The sequence below is a fragment of the Emydura macquarii genome, unplaced genomic scaffold, assembly GCF_026122565.2.
Source record: "Emydura macquarii macquarii isolate MOO-44397 ecotype Brisbane River unplaced genomic scaffold, CSIRO-AGI_Emac_v2 contig_3343, whole genome shotgun sequence".
NCBI lineage: Eukaryota > Metazoa > Chordata > Testudines > Chelidae > Emydura > Emydura macquarii.
Genome location: NW_027133480.1, coordinates 2,708,302 through 2,715,130, shown reverse-complemented (window position 1 = coordinate 2,715,130; position 6,829 = coordinate 2,708,302). Strand labels below are relative to the sequence as shown.

General features: G+C 38.9%; 1 protein-coding gene across 1 annotated transcript in view; it reads left to right on the top strand.

Annotated features, from left to right (window-relative positions):
* Nucleotides 1-1,382: 1,382 nt before the first annotated feature.
* ADAM12 (ADAM metallopeptidase domain 12) overlaps nucleotides 1,383-6,829 on the top strand; it is a 282,924-nt gene continuing 277,477 nt past the window's right edge. Inside the window, exons 1-2 of the mRNA XM_067533368.1 lie at nucleotides 1,383-1,414; nucleotides 2,952-3,116. The gene's annotated coding sequence lies outside the window, so the exon portion shown is untranslated. The remainder of the gene's footprint in view (nucleotides 1,415-2,951; nucleotides 3,117-6,829) is intronic.

Here is a 6,829-nt window from a genome sequence, read left to right as displayed (position 1 = left end):
CCACTGCGTCTTTTAGTAGTGGGAATTTGGTACAGGGCAAAGGAAGAGATAATCTATAGCAAGGGGTGGAGGGAAGGTAGGCCCAGATCCTTGGGAGGAAGAGAAGTGGGTGACCAGGGCTGGGGAAGCTAGACTATTGCATAACCTCATCTTCTGCAACACAGCTCAGCCTAAAAACATGGCCATTTTGATGCTGTCTCTTCCTTAACTTCCTGTCCTAACAATGCCCAGTTCCCTCTCTTCTAAAAGCAAAGTAGAGTTCAAGCTGTGCTGTTTTCTGCCTCCGCTTTCCCTGCAGGAAGACAACTAGCAACTCCTCAGGTGGGTCTGATTTGTTTGTTTGACTGGAGGAGAAGGAGCCACAGAAAGCAAAGAACAGGTAAGTAGTCAAAACCCAAGATTTTCGGGGCCAAATCATAGCCTTTGGATTATTTCTAAATTTGGACTCAGTCTTGTAGCAGGTTGATGGACAAAACAATCACAAAATGTTTGCCTTCTGCACATCAGTCTTCCCTCATCAGCATAATACAGGGACTAATCTGAGAGAGTACAGAGTTATACAGAGCAACAAGCAGTTTTCCAGAACAATGTGAGAAATCTGATGAGACAGAACAGTACTGTGTCCCATATGTCATGGCTGCTGTGCTGAAAAGAGAGCCCATCAATTATTATAACAGATTTGATTAAGAAAATGGCAGTACAGAAAAAATAATGGGAATTTAGAGGAGCATATAAGTATTTTATTGAGGCAGCTTATAGGCTTTGAGAGACAAAAAGATTTATAGAGATAAATATACAGATGTGTAGCAGGATATTAAAACAGAAGACAGTATAAATGTTTTGAAATAAAACAAATCTGTTGCTTTTTCACAAGAGGCTGGCTGGGAGAAAGGAAGTGACATTTCAAAGATTTTAATTCTGTACATAATGAAATGGGGAGCTACACTTGAAAGATCAGCAATGCTTTACAGCTTTAAAGACCAGCAGTTAGAGATGTCCAGGTGGAACAAGGCAACAGAGATAGTGTGAGAACTGGGTAAGGGAAATGGTGCCAAGATTCCAGGCTTACTATGTTGGCAGCTAAACTTGTGAGAATGATAAAATATCCAACTCCTGGACTAAAAGCAACACTGTGGCAAGCCGTACAAGTCTTTTGATACTTCTGCAAGGGACTGTATAGCTACAATATACCCTCTCACTGGAGTGTTCCTAGGAAGAAGCATTACTAACCCCAGCCTTTTTGCATGGGGGGGGGAGGGTTAAATCCCCACAGGGGAGTTTTTTCAGTCAGCTCAGGGAGGCTCTCCTAGCAGGGATGTGATTAGGTGCAGCTGAAACTAGTTAAGCTCAGAATTCTATTAACAGACTGGGCTGCTGCAGTAGAGAAGAGAAAGGAGTTGCTGTTTAAGGCATGGTAGGGAATTTTTGAGGTAAAAGTGTTGGTTGGTTGGCTTGTATGTATGAGAGAGGGTTTATGCTACAAGAAAAGAATGTGTGTGAGACTTTGTGAGACTTGTGTTTTAGTTATATAAGAGAGGGGATGGTGTTTTTTGTTTTGGTTTTAAATAACTTTGAAGTCCCAGTGAGGTGCGTTTGTTTGTTTTTGTTAGAACATGGCTTCCTGTAAACTCCCTCTTCAGTGTCACTGACTCTGGTCCTGTTCTGTTTAGCTATTACAATTCTAACATATCCTCCCTGTGAAGTAACACACACAGCTTCATCAATACAGTCTAAGAAATCTAGCTTACTCTCTTGCCTTCTAACTAAAGGGGAGTTGCTGTCTAAAAAGGTACTTCTGGCCACTTCTCTGAAGAATCAAACTGAACAACTTTTTTGAGCGGGAAGGGGAAGAGAATGAGGTATTTATAAGACCGATACCTCATGTCCTGGTTGTTCCTGATATAAACTTTGTTTGGTAGCATCCTGTAAGTGCTGTTTAATAAAATGTCTTTATTCTTTCAGAGTAAACTTTAGCTTTGAGATAAATAACTTCAGCATGGCTCTGTTTTACTTATATGTGAATATAATTTTAACAGTGCTTTATCACTATAATAAGAAACTATGGCCTTGCACGATTCCCCTCTGAAGTTGATAATGCTGTCGTCTCCTAAAAAGTCAGGTGATTTTTAAAAAAATGTTTAACAGTCCATTCACTTTAATGTTGAGGGGACATAATGTCTAATAGTGAATGTGAATTTGGGATGATAAATTCATTATAGAGTAGAAGAAATCATAAATCATAGAGGCTCTCTTGGGGCAGCAAGGCTCTTTACAATAATTACAAAGCACATACATAATTCAGAGATCATAAGGCAAAAAGGAATCATTATGATATTCTAGTGTAACCTCCTGTATAACAGGCTTTAGGTGTTCCTTCCATTCATTCCTATTAGACCCATTGTAGATCTTTTCAAGAAAACATCCATTCTTGATTTTAATTACTTCAAACCCCTCCTATACAGACTTCTCCTATAAATGTCTGAAGTAAAATGCATCAGTGTTAAAATGCATCAGTGTCAAAGTTTTGAAATTCCTGGCCTACAAAAATCTAATTTGAGCACCCTTTAAATAATGTCCTAATTTTCTTCAATTTCTTTTTAAAAAAATGGATTTTTTTTGGTCACCTTGATTATAATAAATGTTTACAGCAAGGGAGAAAATGAATAATGCCTTGATTGTTCAATGAACTTTATGCAGGCATCCTGCTGTGCTCACACAGAACCCTACAGAAGCTAAGGAGGAACCATGTAGGCACAGGGGGCTGCTTGCACAGAGCTCATGGCAGGTTGGAGGCCTGACTACCTGGAGGATCAGTAAAAATTAGACTAAGTGCTGTCAATAAACAGAAAACGTTTTACTTCCTCCAGTTCCAATATTCACAGTATTTATTGTTGCTTATAACTATAAATTTTTACATGGAAATAGGGTTTTCAATTTGATGTCCTTTTAAGATTGGTCACAGAATTCTTCCCTCCCTATGTGGGAAAGTGCAAGAAGAAAAAGTTCAATAAAGGCTTGGAGGATGCAATTCTACTGTGTGACTTGAGTGAAAATACAAATTCAATTGAAAAGAGCCCAGGGAAAGGAGAATTCTCTACTGAAATCAGTGTCGTAAGGCGAGTATCCTATATGTACATATATGAGCATTTTTCAGGGAAACACAATTTTCTTGTATTTATGTATAAATACTTGCGTGATGAAGAGATATATAGGGGTTAGCAAGTCTACTTAGGTACAGGGACATGTCCTATTTTTAATAATCTCTCTCAGGCACTACAAACCCACCTCCATCCTCTATTTTCTAGAACAATGTGATATTTGCAATGTGTAGAATGTAAAATACAATGGTAAAACGACATAACAGAACCCTTATTCCAGAGGGAGCCAATGAAGAGAGGGAGAAGTGAACTCTCATTGGCTTGTGGTTTTTGGGCAGAAGGGCTGCTGTGTTCTGAAATGAGTCAAGCTTAATATAAAAAACAAGCATTTCATTCCAAAATACAGAGAATCTCAATCGTCAATCCTGAAGGCCATGAATATAGAGATGCCTGGTATGTTATTGGTACATCAGTCAGTATTGTGATATAAAGGTGTGCCACTGGACATCTTCCTCAGGCAGAGCTTCCACTCAATCACCCTAAATTCTCTTTCAGTAAAGGGATTGGGACTAGGACAAGGAAGAGGGACTAATGCCACAAACACATCCTCTTTCACAAATATAACAATGTATTCAGATTCAAACTTAGTAAACAGCTTTGTTTTATTTTAAACAAATTAACTATCTGAAAGCTAAAGCTCAGCCAATTTTTATTTGCTCCAGTAATAGGCTCTTCCATGCAGTACAGGAAGAGGTGGTTGGGAAGCTGGAGAACAAAGCATATTTCCCTGGCCCCAATGCATTAATGGCAATAGGTAATGATGCTTAGCACTTAGCCAGGATTTAGCCTTTTTGAAGCACGGTACAGGTGTTAACTAATGAACCCTCACAAAAGCATGTGAGGAAGTATTCTTCACATTTTACAGATTGTGGGGGTGGAGACTGAGGTCATGAGATGAGGTGACTTGCCCAAAGCAGAACAAAGATTAGCTCTCAAAGTGTTTGACTGACTGTCAACCCTTCACTCTTTTCTCTAGACCACAATGCCTCTCAGATGGGTCACAATATCAAATATGAATGTCACGTTACTTATAGAAGACTATCCAAGCATGTCAATATTATATGAATGAGACAGAGCAACTATCTGAGGCTTGACCCCAAATTAAACTGAATTATCAGTTCAGTTGTGAGTTAGGATTGTGTAAACACAGGATAGTGTGATGTTACAACACTCCATGCAGACTAGCCACCTGCCTTCTGTTTCCTCTCCTCCCACCCCAACCCCAAAGTGTAAGAGAAGTAGTGGCCTAAGTGTGAATAGGAAGAGAAAACCAAGGGGCTAAAATGGCAGCAGCAGCTGCCTGAAGAGCTGCTGCTGTCACAGGATGACGTGGCCCAGACAGAAGGGGATGTGGGTCCCAAACAGAAAAAGTATTGCAAGCAGTAGAGGAAGTAAAGGTACTCTGTGGGAAACAAGGGGAACAAAAATGGGCGCGTGGGGGGAGGCGGGGAGGGGAACAAAAGTAAAATCAAGGTCAGACAATGAGGTGACTGGAAATGAGGGGTGGAAAAAGACCACTTTACTTGTTTTTTTATTTTTTAAAATCTTATCCCTTTAAGCAGGTGTCTTCCCATATAGAATAACTTGCAGGACCAGGGCCTAGCTTTGAAACATCTAGGGTATCTTACAACAGCAGTTTGATTTACTGCAGGATTAATTCACCCTTTCATTCATCCAAGGTAGATAAATTGAGTTTCAGGAAATTTACTGCAATTGGGTCTTTAGTATGAGACCTTCAGAAATCAAGATTTGTTTTGTTTTATGTGGACACTAATGAGCTTAAGTTTTTAATGAATGAGAGTTTTGTTCTAGATATTTTGCCAGAATTCTGTCTCCCACATTTTTGAGAGTTTACTGCTGTTCTCCACCCTGAGGTGGTTAACTAAGCACTTTGGATTCCTTTGGGATAAAAACTCAGTTAATAGTCACTTTAAACCCCATGAAAATAAACTGAATTATACATTCCAAGCAGTAGGATAGGAATGATTGTATTCTTAATTCCCTCATTTGTATGCTTTGGAGGGGATACGGGGGGAATCCACAGTTTTGGTTTTTTTCCAACTTGGTGAATGAACAAAAAATAGTGCCCTAAAATAGGGCAAGTGGGGGAATACTTAATTAAATAGTCTAAATACAAATCACAACATTGAAATGTATTGCCAGCAGCCTACGTGACCATAAAAAGTGGCTATCTAAAAGGCATTAGTTGCTTTTTAATTTTTACTCCATGTTTTAAGAAAATAGACCTTCACAGGACACAAAAGCCTCTCCTGACTTATTTAAGAGTTATCAAGGGCCATTACTGACAAATCTGGCTTTTTAGACACACATAGGTTGTTTGTTTTTAACCTTCATTTGGAAGGTATTAGGATACGTACATTAAATCATCCCTTTAAAAAAAATCATTGGCATCACTGAGAGGTTTTGTTTTTTTTTGGTTTTCGTTTTTTAAAAAAAGCTGAAATTTGATTCCATAAAAATGATCATTGGCAACCTTGCACCTTGAAACTTTACTGTTCCAAAAAAAGTGATCTGTGGGATCAAGAATAATCACAGCATAGAAGAATTTAAAGTTAAACAGGACAATCATAACACCTGACTGGGAAAAAAAGTAGGAAAAATTAGGAAGGACAGATGAGTTCTTCCCATTCAGAAGTACAGCTATACTTTTCAATTACTACTTCATCTAAACAACTCTACATAAAACATCCTATAGTAGAGATTTGACTGAATTTTGAATAACAGCTTCCAGACAAAATCTGGTTATTATGGATTATGATAACTTGAACTTGCAAAAACTTGTTTTGTTCTTATTTGGGTAGCTCGGTCAGTGTGCTTAGTGCTGTACAGTACACAAAAATAAGGTAGACCCTGCCCAAAGGGGTTTATCTAGCTGTATAACTTGGAATAGAGTATCCATTAAAGACCTACAGTTTGAATGTATCTGAAACTTTTGTGTGGGTGAAATCAGGATAAGAGAGAAATGGACAAAATGAAACTACATTTAAAATTTGGTGAAATTTTATCCAAAATATAAACCAACTTCCTTGCTTACCTCTCAAAACTCTCCTTGTTTGTGAGTCATTCGCACAGGTCAATTCACAGAATTTTCTAGTGGGGGTGAGGGAAGTGCAAAATGTGAAGTGACAGAAACAGAAATCTGCAAATGTTTTGACACCTTTTGGAGGGAGTGGGGGGATATCTTAAATCTGAGGAGAGGTAAGAGGCTAAAAGAACACACACTAGAACACGAACAGTCACTGTTTCCAAATTCAAATTTGCATAGCTCTTTGTGTTGGCATAGGCACACATTTAGGCCCTAATTCTCCAGGTTGTTCCTTGCGAAAAGACTCTTGAGTGCAAAAGGTTGCAAAATTAGGACCTGACACCTATGAGTTACTTTATGCCCATGAGTATTCCCACTGAAATCCATGGAACTACTTGAGTAAAATGCAGGCATAGATATGTTTCCAGGATCAGGGCCTTTCTTTCTCCCTTCCGTGGGAGAATCTATGAGACACATCAGTTGCTGTTTGCATTTATATGTATTTCAATGGTGGGTTGGGGGTTTGATGAGTGCAAAGTACTTAGGGTGACCAGATGCCTCAATTTTTATAGGGACATTTGGGGCTTTGTCTTACAGAGGCACCTATTTCCCCCCCCTCCCCATC